Source organism: Fukomys damarensis, unplaced genomic scaffold (genome assembly GCF_012274545.1).
Source record: "Fukomys damarensis isolate Sample0158 unplaced genomic scaffold, DMR_v1.0_HiC HiC_scaffold_24, whole genome shotgun sequence".
NCBI lineage: Eukaryota > Metazoa > Chordata > Mammalia > Rodentia > Bathyergidae > Fukomys > Fukomys damarensis.
The window spans coordinates 52,182,397-52,200,653 of NW_022900936.1; the positions used below are offsets into that span (position 1 = coordinate 52,182,397).

The window sequence follows — 18,257 nt, forward strand, 5'->3', positions numbered from 1 at the left end:
AAGTATTTCTCAATTCATTCTACCTTTTACTCATTAGTTTAATATTCCTGTATATTTCCTTACTTATATTCTCTCATTGTCTACACTCCTCAGAGTTTGATGCTAGAATTTAAGTCTTTGATAGTTTACTTTTATGTAGCAGTTAAAATTAAAACAACAGTCCTATTATTATAGCCTGAGGCGATGAATAAACCCTTGTCAAAGCTTATCTCCATTTAAGAGTACCCTACATTCACCATGTATTTAATCAGTCTTATAAACCTGCATATTTGAAAGGAAGAAACTGTAAAAGATTCCCACATTTGTCTCATACTCTACCTGCCACATATTGGATGTTCTTTTTTGAACCAGCAGCCTTGCTGCAACAAGAGATTTCTTTGAGAAGGAAGGCATACTACCCTCCTTAGGAGGACAGCAAATGAAAGCAAATGATAGCAAATAAAAGGACCAGCTGTTTGCCTCTGGCTGAGCTAAGGGGAGAGAAAATTTCTATTGTAGTTATTTTTTTATCCTCACCTATCTCTCATCTTCTCTTTTTGTTACTTATTTTTGCCTTTTCCCTCTCTCTTCCAAATGGGAGTGAAAATCGAGAAGCCTTGAAGTAAGCGGGGAAGTGAAAAGTGCTATAAGTTTGAAACTTGGAAAGAAAGGAGAGTCAGCATGTAAACAGTACCTTTTATGTTATTTCTAAATCATCTCTACAGACATCTGCCTGCTTGCTTTAAAAACAGATTAGCATCAGTATTTCTTTCACCTACCATGGTCTAGGCCCAATGACAGTCACTGAGATGCCCCAGAAAATGAAGCAGGATTCATTTCTGAGGGACTCGTTACAACATGGGAACGCACAGTAAGCAATCATTTTACATGGTCAGTCACCAAAGACTTAAACACAACTAAAATCAGTCATATTCTCATAGCTTTCTAAGTATTACATAGGAAGACATAAAGTGACAGTTTCAACTCACTGCTAAGAATTAAAAAACTTCAGTGGTTCCAGAACTTTTCCTATGCATATAAAAATATAGGTAAACATATGCTAAGGATCCCCAAGACCACTCCTAGACTCTGATTTGCTAGAAGGACTCAGGACTTAACATATAATTGTACTCATGGCTGAGATTTATTATGGTAAAAAGATGAAGAACATGATCACCAAGGGTAAAAGGAGCATGGGGAACCTGGGAAAAGCCAGGCACTGACCTCCAAAGATCCTCCCCCATTGCAGTGGCACAGGACAGGCCTAATTCCACAAGCAATGAGTTGTCACTCAGTAAAAATGTTGTCTGTGTGAGAAGCTCTTTAGGGACTCAAGAGTCCAGCATCTGTTCTGGGGGCTGGTATAATGGCAGCCTCTGTACAAATCAAAATGTCAGACACCCCAAAGGAAACCAGATGTGCAGCACAAGCCATCTGATTCATACAACCAAATTAAGCAGAATGCACTATTCTTAGCAGCAGAGAATTATGGGAACTCTCCAGAATTCCGATTTTCCTAATGTCAGGTGTACGTGAACCTTTTTGTACAGGACTTTCAAAGCACATGAATAAGGCCTGCTCCTGTATTTTGAAGCTGCACAACTCATCTGTATATTATATCCAAGATGCTATCATGCTCTGTCTGCAACTTTTCTTTGAAAAATAACATTGATCATGGACCTTTCTCCTTGTCACTTCATAAAGGTTTACCTTAGTCTTTGTTGTAGTTACATGATATTCCATTTTATGAACAAACAGTTGACTTAACTGTTCTTCGTTAGGGAGATATTTAGTTTCCAATTTTTGTATTACAGTTTAGGATTAAGTAAACATCATTCTACATATATTCTTCAGATGTTCCCATCCATTGTTTCTGTTAAGTGGGTTCTAGAATAGTATTCCTGGTGCCGTTTTCTTTGCAAGGACTCTTGGTGGATGTATTAGTGTATGGAAAGAGTAACAGAAAAGAGGACAAGTTAAGAGGCTATTAAAATAATACAGGTGATAGTTGATGAGGGCCTGGACTAAGCTACTGCAAGGAACATGGCAAAAAGAGAAAGGGTGTAGGCAGTACTGTGGCTCCTGGTGGTGGATGTAAAGTGGACTGAGCGAGGAGGAGTTAGAGGTGACTGCCACTTATGCAGTCTGGAGGGCAGCAACAAGGTGGAATGCTGAGGGAGCAAGTGTGTTACAACTGTGAAGCACTTGAAGTAATTCAGGGAAGAAATGGTGGATGCTCAGATTTTCAACTGTCCATTCATCCATCCATCCGTTTGTACATGTTGAGCATCTGCCATGTGTCAATTAACAGTTACCATTGGTGCAAATTTTGTCTTTTATCTGTCTGTTATACAAAAAGCATCGTGATAAAAATTTATGCAACATAGATTCCAAATAACTTGGCCATTAATTAACTTCATTGCTATTCTTTTGTGAAGAGCTCAAAGCTTTCTATAAGCTGCAGAGAGTGATGGCGAGTTGCCCCAGACACTTGAATAATTTGCACACACTTTAGAGTAAAAATATGCAAAGGGAGGAAGGGTGGAATTATGAAAGCAAAGATTTCTCTTGTGTCTGGGTTTAAAGACAGACTCCTTCCCACGCTTCCATTTCAGATGAATGCCCTTAACAAAAGTGAGTAGACCGCTCTCCTTCCTCCTCCCCAGAGAGCCTTCTCTCCACAGTTCCAAGTATCACTTGTGTGGGCATTAAGTGTGGTGAGAGAGAGACATCAGCAAGCAGGTCTCTATTCTTTTCACAGATCTGCTATTCCCTTCCTATTTGCTGCTCCTCCCTACCCCATGAGCCTAAAATGCAGCGTCCCATCACCTGAAGCCCAAACACATATAAATTGCAATTTGAATGATAAGAGAAGTTTTATTTTATAGGATTTTATGCATCCTTCAATAAAAATTGAAGTGCTTTTATGCATTTTATCTTACGACTTGTTTGAATTTATACGGGAATCTGCTTCCTGATTAAGTTTCGTTGACTATTTGGAGAACTCCCCTTCTGCATTCATTCGCACCCAGTTTATATAAGGAGTGTGATCTCACACATTCTTGATGAAATTTTTTTCATAGTTTCTGAAGCCTATATGAGAGAGGGTCATTTTTTTTCTTCCTACTGACATAAGTCTCTTTCTTCTTTAAATTCGTGAAAAAGGTTAAGCTACATTCTCCAAAGAAGCTATGTAAATGGCCCAAAACACATGAAAGGATATTTAACATCACTAATCATCAGGGCAATACAAATCAACCCATGATGAGATATCATTAGAATGGCCTTTATCACGGAAGTGGAAGATAGCAAGTATTGATGAGGACATAGGGAAATTGGAAACTTCGTGCATGGCAGGAGCAATGGGAAATAGCGCAGTTACTGGGGAAAACAGTATGGCGGTTTCTCAGAAATGAAACCTAGAATTACCATGTGATTCAGCATTTCTACTTCTGTGTAGATACTTTCTACCCAAAGGAATTCATAGTTGGGACTTGAGCGATATTTGCACACCGGTGTTCTGAGCAGCGTCATTCATGCTGGCCAAATGGTGGGAAGCAATCCGAAGGCCCATTAATAAGTGAATGGATAAGTAAAACATAGTGTATCTATCAGATGGAATATTATGCAGCCTCAAAAAGGAATCCATTTTTGGCACAGGCTATAACATGAACATTATGCTAAGTAAAGCAAACCCCTCCCCTAGCACAATAGTACATGGCTCTATGTATATGAAGTTCCTAGATGCTAAAATTCATAGAGATAAGAAGTAGAATAGTGGTTATTAGGGGCTTGGAGTAGGGACAAATGGGTGATGATTGTACAACTGGAAAAGAATTTCAGCTTGGGAAGATGTACAAGTTCTGAAATTAGATGATGGTGATAGCTGTAGCACAATGGTGTATATACTAAATGCCAGTGAACTGTACACTTAAAATAGCTAAAATAGTAAATTTTATGTCATAATTCTAGAATTTTTTAAATTAAAAAAGCCAGTGACAGTGCTCACTTTGGCAGCACATATACTAAAAAAAAAAAAAAAAAAAAAAAAAAAAAAAGCCAGTGACAGTCAAGGGTTGCCCTTTCCCCAGTGATTCTTCCCCCAACTCTAAGAGATTCTCTCTCTCTGCCTCTCTCCCTCCTTCCCTCCCTGTCTCTCAGTTCTACTTTGTTTCCCTCCTCTAGTGTTTTTTTGTACTCTTTTCCCTCTTTTGTATTTGCAAACCTTCCTCTAAGGATGCGCTCTGATGCCGTCAATGATCCTCTGTAGACATTTAAACCAATATGATATCTTTATCTGTTATGTTGTCATAAGGTTTATCACACCGATTGAAAAATAGAAGGTTGTATTTCTTGGTGAAAATTGTCTTTTGGGTTCCTAAAATCTCTATGTTCCTAAAATTCTTTCACCTCTACAAGGAACTGATGTACTATAGATGCATTATTAGAAAACAAACATCACTGAAGCTATTTCCAGCAAAGGATTTAATGCAGAGAATGACACTTCCATGCTGTTGTTAGAAGAGGAGGAACAAAAATGAGGCTGGAGAGAGTTTTGCTAGTTGGAGAAAAAGGCACCAAGGTCTGTTCCCCTGGCCATTATAGGAATCCACTTGCCCATGGCCACTGCCTTGGAGAGTCCCTCTACTGCCATTGCCACCTCCCTCGGCGTCAACATGAGACTGATGCAGCCCAAACTGGAGACAAAAGAATCCCTTATCTGCCTCTTGCACTCACTCAGTGATGTCCCACGGGCAGAATCAAAACTGAAGTGTTAAGCCAGGCGTTGTGGCGCACACCTGTAATCCATGCACTTGGGAGGCTGAGGTAGGAGGATCACTACGAGTTCGAGACCAGCCTGGGCTACATAGTGAGTTCCAGGTCAGTCTCAACTGCATAGTGAGACCCTGTCTCAAAAAACGAAACAAACAAAAAGCAAAAAACTGAAGTGTGCCAGCAGTGGGATGTAAGAAATGCAGTTTGAGCCTGGGGACACTATAGGAAGGAGGGTGCAGCACATAGCGGTCATTTCCCACTGGACTCCTCACTGTGTAGCAGTTGAATGAGCCTTGCATGTAGCCACTCTGAACCTTGCATGATGAGATGGTCTCAGGCCCTAGGAGGATAATGGATCTTACAACAGACAGACACATCTTGCCATCCCTGTGATCTTGAGTAATAATAGCTTCATCCCTCTACCAAATCCCTCGAGGACCCAAGTGCTCTGTGGAGTGCCTTGGACCTGAGAGCAACAAGTCCATGACAGAGGTTCTGTAAACTCCATTTTCCAGATAAGGGAGGGGAGGTCGCACAGCTACTGAGCCATGAGCCTGGGATTGAAACCCAAATCTGACTTACTCTTGTCATGTTTAACTCATCCAAGCTTCCAACTTACAGGGGTGTTGGAGGGGGGATTCAATGATATTCTAGACATAGGCCTACAGATTTATGTTTCTGTGTCCTCATCAGGTACATTGCATCCTTCTCCATGGATGTTATTTTCATCAAGTACCTCTGTTGAGATCAAATGTGGCCTCTCTCCCCTCTGAAACTCAGCACTGTCCTCTGCAGACAGAACATCGCTCAGGCCACTGCCAGCCTGGTAATGCTAAATGGACTCACTCCTAGATCCAAGAGAGAAATCAGAAAACTTGAGTTGTTTCTGCCACTGTTCAGCTTCTCCCCTTACCACCAGTATAAGTTTCCAGTGGCTGCTGTAACAAACTGCCATAGCCTTTGTGGCTTAAGACAATATAAATCTAGGGCCGGGGATTTAGCTCAGTGGTTTGGTGGCCTGCCTTGCAAGTGCAAAGACCCGAGTTCAATCCCCGGTACCAAAAAAAAAAAAAAGACAATATAAATCTCTTCTTTCCAGGTCTGGGAGTCTGACATCCAGTTGTCAGCAGAGCTGTCTTCCCTCCTGAGCTCTCGGGGAGACTTCTTCCTTGTCTCTTCCAGCTCCCGATGGTTCCAGGTGTTCCTTGGAAGCTCTGTGTTCATCCTTACATCACCTGCTCCTTTTATGTGTGTCCATCTAATCTCCCTGTACCTCACTCATTTAGGCCTACTTGTGATGACATTTTGAGTTCACCTGGATAATCCAGGATGATCTCCTCTTCTGAAGATCCCTAACCTAATTATACTTGCAAAGACGCTTTTCCTAAATAAGGTAACATCCACAGGTCCCAGGAACTTGGATGTACTCATATCTTTGGGGAGAACCTTGTTATCCACTGTATCATCTTTGAGAATTGTAGGAAAAGAAAGGCTTTCTCTTTCCTGCTCCCAGGAGCACATCTTTGGATCTAGGCCTTTCTGTTCTACGCTGTAGCATCTTCTCTCCAGTTTTTTCTAGGCAGTAACACTTAAAAAATCAGAAAACCTGGGGCACACTCTAAAAAGGTGTGTTTTTGCACAGTTGTCCTCCTTATTTGGTCAAAATTAATAAACTAAGCCCAGCTGCGTTTCCAGTTTAGGCCAGAGCGCCCTCCCAAGAGCTCCCTGACCTCTGGTGTCAGAAATTCCAACACAGTCCTCACCTCAAAGAAACTACTCAAATTAGTTCTCCTTCTGGCCTTCGGTCCTGGACAAAAATACAAGAGAAGCTTCTCTAACTAACTTATTCCTCTCTGGTTTCTTCTGTGCGTTATTTCTCTAAAACACTTCTTCAGATATCCTCTCCTCAGTTTCTGAATCACATGGTGTTAGTCTCTCCTATGGATCCCTGCAGTCAAACTTCCTGTTTCCTCCCTCCCATCCCTCAGGAGCCACTCACCCCATTTTCAGTCTCACTCGCTGCCCAGGCTGTCATTAATAAAAGTGTAAAGTACAGAGTTGGGCAACTCAGGGATATCCTATGGGTCCAGGAACAAAGGAGATGATTACTCTTTCATGCAGGATTTGGGAGGAGGGATTTTCCTCTCTCTGAAGCGTAAGGACAAAAACAACCAGCAGACTCGGCTCTCTGCCATCTCTGCCTGGAGCACCTGCCTGGAATCAGAAGCTCACCTTTCCCTAGTGGGTCAGCACCGTGCATGACACACAACTTGCCTTCTAGTTAGAAGCAGGGGCTCTTCCAAGCTCTCTTCACTGCATGGCATTCACATTCACTTCATTCTGGGAGCCTGGCCTTGTGATCTAGCCTGACCATGTGACTGATCTGGGCACAGCTCTTCTGAACACCAAGAGTTTCCACTTGTATGGCATTTCCAATTTTTCAGACATTTTTGCATAGATTTTATTAAGAACCTTATAATAAACCAATGTTGCGGTTGGCTGTGTATCAGCAACTTCATCTTACAGACTGAGACACTGGTTAGAAGGCTGGTACCAAGCCACCAACAGTTCCTAGCAGAGCTGATACCCCAAGGCAGGAATAATGGCCGTGACGGAATTTTATGTTCTGCTTCTGGGCTTTTCTTATTTTGCTTTTTCCTTTTCTCTCCTCTGTCTTTCTTTCATTCTCTTTCTTTCTTTTCTTCCTTCCTTACTTCTTCTCCTCCTCCTCCTTCTTTCTCCTTTTTCTTCTCCATCTCCTTTTGACTCTCACCTGACCCAATTCCCTGCTGTGTATCTTCTTCTCTCTCCTAATTCTTTCTGCTATTATCCTAGACATGAAGCCCTATGCAGCCATCACTACTTACTGACTGTGTGATCTGGTGCACATTTCTTAAGTTCTCTGAGCTTTAGTCTCCTTGTCTGAGAAGATGTACTAACTCCTACGTAGTACTATCCTACAGTACTATCCTGAAGTACTTTCCTAAAAATAGTAACTTCTACATAGGGCTGTATTGGAGGTTTAGTGAGACTATTATATAGATGGTAATAGAGGTAGAGATGCTGAGGTGAGAGAGATTGTGGGAAGATAATTGATAGTCCCTGGCACATGGCTGGCAATCAGCAGGTATTTCTTTGCTCCATTTTTTGAGCAGCATGGAATGGTGGCTAAGATTGTCCACATTTGTTCCCCAGTCACCTGTGTGATCCCTATCATAGAACTGTTGGATTTGATTTATCAGGAGACCCTGGCTGTACCTCTGTGACTGGGAGCCGTGGCCAAATGAGAAGCCTGATAGATGCAGTCAAAGTGATTAATAGCAGCCTGTCTCCAGAGCTCGGAGAGTGGCGAGTGAGATGCATTGCCCCGACTGCACTCCCAATTCTGTATTGTCATACACGGATGTTTGGCCAAGCGGAAGCCTCACAACCACAGCGCAGTGTCTGGCTGCAAGCCCTGGATTTCCTGGGTCACCAAGACAGAATCTCTGAGTGGAAAAGAAAATGATCCAGGACAGTGGTATTTACCCAGAGCAGGGTGTGAATGCAGGGTGCACGTGCAGCTGCCCTCCCCTGGCTGGCTTCAAACTGTATAGAGTGTGAGCCAGGGAAAGCATAGCCAAGGCGAGCTCATGCAGGTTTTGCCCCCACTCCCGCAATGCCATCATCTGCTGCTATCTCAGTGAGAAATTCATTGGCAGGACATCATGCTCAAGAATGAAAGAGCCAAATCTAGAGGAGAGATGTGTCTCATTTTCAGAGATTGTCATTGCTGTCTTTCACCCATCTTCTGCAAAATAAATTACATTATTTTTCAAAGCCAGGTACATAACCAACTTCATTCTACAGATATCCAAATGCCTTTGCGTGAAAAGGACTATGCAGAAAGAAACTCAGATGTAGTTTAGTGACATACTAAAGTTAGGATTCTCTTTCTTGACCTTCACATCTTGAACACGGCTGTCAGAGCATTCACTTGTTCTATTCCAGGGGAATTAAAAATGAGTACATCTTAATCTTCCCCAAGCAAGTTATCAAATTCACGGTACTTGTGGGACTGTACTCTCACTGAAATAGGGAATTGGTGGTCCTGTCCTGCTGGACCGGAACCCCTGCTCTCAGCCTACCAGCGCAGTTAGAAAAAACACCATAGTTCCTATTTGAAATTACACAGTTAGCTGATGATGTTTCTCTTGGCTTCAAGTATAAAGGCTGGTGCCCAGAGCCAATTTTTGGCAAAACTGAAAAGAAGAAAGTTTTTTTTTTCCTTCTAACATTCTCAGCATCCCTCTTAATCATTTTTCTCTTGATCTCCCTCCAAGTTCCCCCAGACTTCTTTCTTCCTTTGCTTCATCCACTTGTGAACTCGGAAGCAACTAAAACATATATTCTACATCTCTAAGTGGTTGATAAAATCTAGAGTAGTGCTTTGCAACCATAAAATGTGTGTGAATCTCCTATACTATTTGTATTGGCCTATTTTCTGTTTCCATAGCAAAATACCCAAGGCCAGGTAATTTGTAAAAATAAGAGATTTATTTAGTTCAAACTAAATGTTTTGTTTGATAGTTCAAACAACATGACAGTGGATCTGGTGTGGCCCTTTCAGCCACATCACTTCCTGGTGGCTGACATCCTGGCAAAAGTACCTGTCAGGGTGAGAGATCACTTGGCAAGACAGAAAGCAGATAGCAGGGAGGGGCCAGGTTTGCTGTTTTGTAACCTCTTTGTGAGAACTCTGTCAGAGTCCCAAGGGAACTTGAAGCATTCCTTTCTAGGGTGGCACCTTCAATGAGCTAATTACTTACCACCAGGCCCACTTCTTAAAGCTTCTGCCACCTCTTAATCCACACCGTGCATTAAGCTTCCATCACAGGCACTTTTGGCAGACACATGTTAGTTACCAAACCTCACCCAAACAGTCATGGAAATGCAGATTCAGAACCAGTAGTTCTCGGGTGAAGTCTGAGATTCTGCATTTCTAACAAGCTCCTGCTGATGCTGTTGTCACTGGTCTGTAGACTACACTGAGTAGCAAAATCTTAGACCAATCCCAAGGGGAACAGATGGCAATAGGGCAGGTTTCCTTTCCCACTCTGGTTTAGGGAAGTGTGTGTGTGCATTTTCCTTATTTCCTCATGACTAGTTACAGCCTGTGCTCTACTTAGATCATGTAATAGTGTTGGTTTGCTTAATCAAAAATTTAAATTAATTGTTTCTGTTCTCAGTGACTGAGGCAGAGCCTTAATACACTTTTTACTTTTATAAACTTGTCTTTTCACAAAATATCCCAATCTCTTATTTTGGTAAAAATCATTCATATTTAAATTATTTCTTACAAAAAATTTTTTCTACTTTATGCTGGAGACAGAGATAACTAAAGAGGAGTCCCTAGACAGGGACAAGAGAGTTTGTGGCTTCTGCCCCAGTCTTATCTACTACTGCCATTCATTGCATCTTATAAACTGCAGGAAGACATAATTTTCCTGAGAAACTGAAGGGTCTGAAGATGGAACTCATTCTAGAAGGCAGAATCTGGTTTATAGCCAGAGCCAGGACCAAAGCCTTAGGTCCTCAGTGACACAAATCGGCTGTCACCCCTGTCTTCCACTGGCTCAACGAGAGGCAGTGACCAAAAACAAAAAGGCGATTTTCATGAATGATTCTTGCTTTAATACCTTTTTAACAGAATAGAATGCATCTTGTCAACCTCACGGTCTACCCACTGTCCCAGCAGAGGTATTCACCAAAGCCGGGCACCTGAAGAGAGTGGTGACAGACATGGCCAGCATAGACAGTAGCAGTGCCTGCCAGAACAGGAGCGCCCTTCATGGAACTGCAAGGACAGAAAGATGGGGAGACGGGCACAGAAAGGGGAGAATGTAATGATGCCATGTAAGGGATGCCATCTCCTTCAAGATCATAGGTTGCAAATGCTCCAGACCTTCCAAGAATACAGTGGTATCTCAGTTTCTGAACTTAATTCTTTCCATGATTCTGGTCACAGAATTCAATTCACGATTTACTTCAGTTCCACATGCAGTTGAGTTGCAACCAGAATCATGGAACAAATTCTGCAACCGGGATTGTGGAAAAAATTAAGTGTTTGAACTAAGGTACCTCCATATTAGGGGAGAGGTGCAGTAAGGAGGACTTTGCAGGGGTTAAGGGTCTGCATTAATCAGTAAGACTAAAAGCTTTGGACTATGAACTTAATTTATTCAAAATCCCATGAGCTTAGGCCTCTATTCTGTGTTACCTAAAACCAGCACATAAGCTAAGATAGTTGATTTGGAGTCTATACACGTGTGCCATTCAGAGCAGGTGTTGGTAGTTGTCTAGTGGAGCTCCTGTGTATGATTTCCTTTGAGGAAAGGTTTCGAAGCTACATACCACCCTGAGAAGGATGTTTTCACAGGACATGGCCAGCGTGAGAACTTATAACCTCTTCTGTGGGTAAGGACAAACAGGGGCCCAGCTAGGGGAAGTTATGGCCAAAGAGGGGATTCCAAGGTATAAGCCCTTCCTACTTCATTAGCTCTACATGCTGGTGAAATTCAATTCCTAGAAGACATGGAATCCAGGATTGTTGTGGCAGCTTTTAGGGCAGAAAGAGGATTTTTGGAACAGGTGCTAAAATCACTGGGAAAAATCAATGATGGCCAAGACCCCAGATCTCTCAGGCTATTTTTAAACCAGAAATCAAGAAGCTATTGCTCATGCTTCTAGTTTTGTAGTGTTCAAATTCAGGCTCCATCACCACCTGGACTCTACAGTTTTGCATGTCCCCAGGGATGGAGGACATTTCCAAATTAACCAGGAGCCAAATCAGAGACCTCATTCTACCATGATTGAAATGTTCCAAGTAATAGGATTTTGGATAAATTAGTTATTCATCACGAAAGAGGTATTATAGATAAATACCATACCTCATTGCTATTCTAAGCTGCCCACCAGTCATATCTTTTAAGGAGAAAAATAGTAGGATTAATGTGATTCTGAACAGTGATCTGCTTAATGATTTCAAGGTTTTTATCTGGAGAGGATTTCAATAAACTACTTTAAAAGAAGTGGAAGGCAAAAAAAAAAAAAAAAGATGTGTGAAGGGCTTGTATAATTGCTGAAAGGTTGGTTCTCCAGGGCAAAAAATCAACAAAAAGGGTGAATGTTATGGGAAGATTTTTAAGTACTTATTCAGGAAAACTAAATAGAAAATCAATCAGGAAAATAAAAAATTCATAAATCCAATTGCCTCTAATTGGCTTAGAACATAGTACAGAATTCAAAATGTTTGCCTGTGAGCAGTTCAGTCTCTTAAAATTATGGCTCTTATCACAGCGAGAGCATTTGGGTTACATTTTTCTTCAATCAGAGAAAACTCATCAAGGCTGAAGCAATCCTTCAAAGGTTCAAACTGAAAAACTCATCTCAGGCATTTGTGGAAAAAATCTTACTAAAGATTTACTCAAGCGAGGGAGGAACATATTTTCATCTCTACTCTTTAAACATTTATTAAGCTCCTACTATGATATAGCTGTAGGCTGGGCTCAGAGAGAAAGAGAGACAAAAAAGTAATGAGCCAGGTTTCCTGAGAAGTCACAGTTTATATGAACTCACAGTTTTGAAAGGGGAATGAATGAATGTCTAATTAGCTTTAGGACAGAATTGAAATAGTAAGTGCTTAAGAGAGATATCACACAGCAGAAGAGGAAAGGGGCACTGATGATTTCAGACTAAAGGGATCTGTAAACTATTCTTGGAGGAAGTGGAATCTATTTCAAGGGTAAGAAAAATATTTCCCACAGGAAATAAAAAAGCACTTTGAGCAAATATCCAGTGGAAAGGTGAACTAGACTGGGGCAGTGTGAACTAATTTATCATAACTTAGAAGAATTGGTGTATAGTGAAAGTCTGAAGAACATGACATGTATGTTGAGAACTATAATCTTGGCCTCTTTATCTCTAAATTCTGTAGGCATTCCTCCTTCGTATGTTGTCCTCATTTCCTTTAGAATGAAAATATCCTAGTCAGTATACAAGCCCTTAAGTGTTAATGACTCAGAAAAACTATCCTTTCCAAAATGTATTTGCTTTTTAATTTTTTACTATGCATTAGTTTAAGAAATAGAAAAATTCAAGATACAGAAATATTCATAATTTAAATAGTAACTACAACTCTAAGAAGCAGCTGGTCCCTTTTCATTTCTCATGAGCACTTTCAACATTCTAAACCTCGCTCAGTGTGTTTTCATAACAGAGACATGGGAAAAGAATCACATTATTTTCTAGAAACCACCTTTTTCTGGTGGAGGGATTTAAGGCACCTGAGTGAAGATGACATTTTCAGGCAGGAGGATTTACCTAAGAAAACCTCTGGGAGTTATCTAAGCATTGTGGGAAGAACACCTGTTTCATAGACAAAGTTCTAGGTTTCAGTTGCAGCTCTGCCTCTGGGAGCAGTGATTCTGGAACAAACTACTTTGCTGTTCAGATGCTGGACTTTCATGTGTGCAAACTGGAAGTGGTCACTGATCACCAAGACCAGAGTATGACACAAAATCCCTTTAACTCACAACAGGAGATGACAGCTTATGTTTTCTATAGGCAAGGTCATCCCCAGTACAGATGTAGCAGAAGTGATTTCCAGAAGGGCCCAGCATGATGGGAGTTCCCAGAACCATTCAGTTTTAGTCTGCAGGAGCCTTCTTTCACACCCTCTCCCACTGTTCTCGTGATCTTTGGGTCCTGCTCTTCTTAGCCACTTTCTTCACGTTGAACTGGTCACCAGTCAGACATCTCAGGAAAATTGTTTCTTCCATGAGACCTCTCCCTCTTCAACCAAGTTAGGTCTGATCTCTTCCCACTCCCTTGCCAGTGGTCAGTGTCCATACTCCTTGTTAGAGTTTAAGACTCACGAGGGTAGGTACCAAATCCATAGTTGACTGCCTGGCATATGGAAAATTGCCTCATATACTCTTATTTATTTATTTAAAAAGTCTCAACCATTTATTCCCACAGTACCTAGTATTTACAGAAAGGTAACAGCTACTAATTTAGTAGAGGCTGGGTTTTTTATGAGATTTATACCTTAGACTAGTGAGTCAAACTTCAGGGTTTAACTGAATTACCTAGAAGGCTTGCTAAAACATATGTTGCTGGGCTCATACTCTAAAAGTTCTGGGGTAAGGATTTGTATTTGTAGCAAGTTCCCAAGGGATACTGGTGGTGATGGACCAATGACTGTATTTTTAAAAGCATTGCTATAGGAAAATGTGGGCTGTCTCTTTGGACCTTTCACCCTTATTTTCTGCCTCACCCATACCTGCTTTTTATGCTCATCTTTTCAGAACTACTTTTGTTTTTCTTGGGTGTATTAATAAAGGAAAGAAAAGAGGAAGGGAAGGAGGGAAGGAGAAAAGAGCCTGTTAAAGTTCACTGCATTATAACAGACATACCACTTGGGGGACTCTGGTGTGCTCAGAGTGACGCTGTAGCTGCCGAGGAAGAATCCGCAGTCACATCAAGTAGTATGTGATGATCTTTCTGAAAGAGCCAAAGGCAGCACCAGGGCTTGCTTAGTCTTCCACATAGAGCTTTGCTTTTAGTGCTAGTCTTGCTAACATTTAAATGTCAACATCATGACCCTGGAGATCTATGAAGTGCAACAATAAATCCCTACAAACTGGCATTCTTCTGCTGCCCCATAATATTGCTCACCTGCTTTGCATACTGGCCATCTTTTGCAAAGTGGGACAGATGAATATTTGAAAAGTCAAGAAAATATAGTAGAATGCTCTGTCATAAAACATTCTGTTTCTGTTTGCGATTCAAAATATTGGATTGAGTCTTACAATGGAGAATTTAGCTTATTCTTTTTATTTCTGTCTTGATTACAGTTAAGTCCTGGAAAAAGGCCTGGGGGGAAATGAGTTTCAAGAGAGGTGACGATGAAGTGATAGTTTGAAATTAGGATTCAGCATTAAATTTAATGCAATTCAAGGAGCATCTATTATGCACTTATTGGGTTAAGCAGTTCAAAATAATTCCAAGTGTCAGATACTTTGTTAATAATTAAAATGTTTTATGCAATTATGGTGTCAGGTAATAAATTATCTTATTGAATTTGATCAGCTCTATAGTTGATCTTATTACTATGGCTACCCCAATTTGCACATTGGGAACCAGGCACAGAGATTAATTTAGAAAATATAAAAACAAACAAAATATGCCATGCCCAGGGGTTCATAGTCATTAAGCGGTGAAATCAAGAATCCCACAGGATAGCGGACTCCCGAGCCGATGCTTAGGCACTGCAGGGATAGCAGAATGGGTGGGAATAGGAAAAAGAAGCAAAGAAGGAGACGGTCTTGATTCTTGACAAGTTTAAAGCCATCAAGGTGCCTCACAGCAGGAGCCGGGACTCTGTCATATTTCTTATAAATCCTTGTAAGTCTTAGGGTCTTCTTTTCACAAAGGGGAGAACTCTACTGTGCATTATATCTGCCATTCCTATAACCTTCTCCTGTCCATCTGATCTTCACAAATACAGAAGAAAGAAAATGCCCGCTGGCAGAGAAAATAGCCTTGGAGAAGCCTGTAATTCCCATGAATTGAGGAAAGAATGGTGTGGAAGGGATAGATGGACAGAAAAGTAGGAAAGGGTGAGCAAGGCTAGACCAAAACATGTTGTTTAACCCTGAAGTCGGATCATTTGCCACACTTTAAAACGTTGTTCTTTAAATATTTATTCAACATTTATTTAAATGAGAGGCTGAGTTCTGCCTGGGAAAAGGATAGAAGAAAGTTTGTGCTCATTTGTTCCACTGTCCTACTTTAGTTCCAACCTCACAACTCAGCAAAGCAGAGGTTCCATGGCAACTAGGATCTAGCTACTCCATATGTTTTCCACCTACCTCAGATCTCATTCCAGCCATCATCTGTTGTTTCTCTAATGTGCACATTGGGGGCCTCTTCCCCTCACCCAGAAAAGACTTCTCTGGTAACAATTTGGTGTCAAGTCATAATTGTCTTACACATCACAATTGTATGACAGTGCTTCTTATAGAAGGCGTGCTGATGGAACTGACCCAAGCCTGTCTTTAATCCAAGACAAGGAGAGGTACATTGGAGAGGGTCAAGTTCATGATTACACAGGGCATTAACCTAAGGGCACTTGGAGCCATTGGAAATTTTTAAAAGAACTAAAGTGGCTTGTGTTCTAACAAGCCTGCCCTGCCAACAGCAGACAAAACACTTGCATCTTGCGCTAGCTATGGTTGGTGGATCTGAAGTGCTGAGGACAAGAAGCATGGATAAAATTAGAGCTTCCCAGTCTTACCTCTGCCCAGGTGCCTCTGTTTTGATTTTTTTATGAGTAATTATTATTGCCATTGTTACTATCATCACCATAATTTGTAGGGCCCAGTACTAGATAAAAATGCAGGGTTGCATAAAAATTTAAAGAGAAAACCAGCAGCTCAGGAACTCTTCTGAGCCCATGGCCCTGTATCACCATATAAGGCACATGACCATGAAGCCAGCCCCACTAGTAGTCATCCTTTGCCTAAGTCAGAATTGTCTGTGGTAACTCAGTTATTTTCTGTTTAAACTTCTTACTGGTACTGACTTTATTTTTTCCAGTTTATAGTCTGCTTAATATCTTCATTCTGTATATCATATGATATTTGTCTACTGTCTCTGAATATCTCATTTCAGACCTTACCCACATAAGATAGGATCTGAAAAACTGAAATAGATACTGTCTAGCAGAAGCTGCTTTTGTTCAGAAGAGCACTACAATAATTAGTCTCAAACTCACAAACTGACACTGGCCAGGCTAGCAGGAGCACCTGAACACATGGAGTTCCTAGGTAGGGCAAGTATAATTGTATGTTAGATTCCTCCATAAAAGAACTACAGAGAAGTATAAGAAACACAAGAGAGTCTTCCTACACTCAGAGCTTATAAACTTGCTGGAGAGTGGCTTAGCCTGTTTTCTGATGCCATAACATAATATATGAGACTCAGTCATTTATAAAGAAAAGAAATTTATGTGGCTCACAATGTTGGAGGCTGGAAAGTCCAAGAGCATAACACCAGCATCTGGAGAGGACCTTTGTGATACATTATCTCACAGTAGAAGGTAGAAGGCAGAATTGAGAGCATGAGACAAAGAGATAAAAAGGTGAAAGGCCAAAACTCCTTAATTATCAGAGTTCACTTCTGGGAGAACTAAACCATTGCTGGTGTAACAGCATTGATCCATTCAGGAGAGCAGACCCTCCTCCACTAATAACCTCTTCAAAGCTCTCTTCATTCCATCACAATGGCAATCAAATTTCATCATGCATTCAAACCATCACAGAGAGAAAGAATATAAAATGCCAAATCTTGTGCAGCACTCAGCAGGATTGTGCTGAGAGTTGTATCTCACTTCCTGTATCCTACCTCCCACTTTTGGTAGCCGGAAGTTGGCTTGCCCCTGTGGCATGCCTAGTCTCATTACTTATCTTGTTGTGTCTCAGGTGTGCATCTCTGTGCTTTAGCAGTCTCTTTTATAAAATTAGGATGATAAGAGTCTCAATCTCAGAGTGTTGTGAGATAAAATGAGATCATCTATTCCTGGCTGTATAAGTGATTTGACTTAATATTTTCTACCTTTATTCCTCATTTCTCTCCTTAAGTAGACAAATCTGATCTCTCTCCATCCAGGTTGTCCTTGCTGTAATTTTGCTTGCAATATTCCCACCACTTATTGTGTTCTCCCTTCTCTTGACTGCTGTTTAAATACAACACAATCTTTACAACCTAATTTAAGTCCCAAGTCCTTCACCAACCTTTCCTTGATTATTTAAGCCCACATACAGGCTCTTAAAGCAAAATTGAGTATTGAAAGTACTTAGGCCTTAGAGTGTAGCCAGTTCACTGCTTAGGAAATTGAGGCTGATAGCCTAACCACTCTCTTTTTCCTAATCTTTTGCTTTTGTCACTGATCTGTATCTCCCATCACAACTCTTAATTACCCATTGTCTTTGTTCCCACTGCTTCTGTCTTAAAGTTACTCAGCTTTCATATCTCAGTTCAAATGATTCTGTCTCATCCAAGTCGTCCTCTTCCTAAATGGGGAAATTGACTAATATACACAGAACAGGCTAATCCTTTCTCGTTGCTGCCTGTTTTTCCCCTTGGCAGGCTTCATCAAAAAGCAATCAGAAATCACTGCTGTTGTTAGTTGTTTAATGCCCATCTCCTCACTCACTGGAATGAAAGCTTTTGTTCTTGTTTAATAATAAAATATTTGCTGGCTGCTTCTGAGGGTGCTTACCAGACCTGACTCTTGGGGATTCCATGGTGAGCTGAACAAATTTGGTTCCTGCCTTCATGGATTTCATATAGGGCTACAACATTAAGAATGAGCTCTCAGGACAGGGGATTTAGCTCACTGTTTCTGCAGCCTGCTTCACAAGTACGAGGACCTGAGTTTGATTCCCGGAACAAAAAAA

At 41.1% G+C, this 18,257-nt stretch overlaps 1 long non-coding RNA gene across 2 annotated transcripts; it reads right to left on the bottom strand.

Moving 5' to 3' along the window:
* Positions 1-10,524: 10,524 nt before the first annotated feature.
* On the bottom strand, positions 10,525-15,732 carry LOC104866275. 2 transcript variants are annotated; one of them, XR_781403.2, is made up of 3 exons: positions 15,669-15,732; positions 14,211-14,298; positions 10,525-10,591 (listed from the first exon to the last, which is right to left on the bottom strand). It is a non-coding gene; the product is annotated as an uncharacterized LOC104866275 (long non-coding RNA). The 2 variants fall into 2 exon arrangements; XR_781404.1 differs by lacking the exon at positions 10,525-10,591 and adding an exon at positions 12,705-12,761.
* Positions 15,733-18,257: the final 2,525 nt, after the last annotated feature.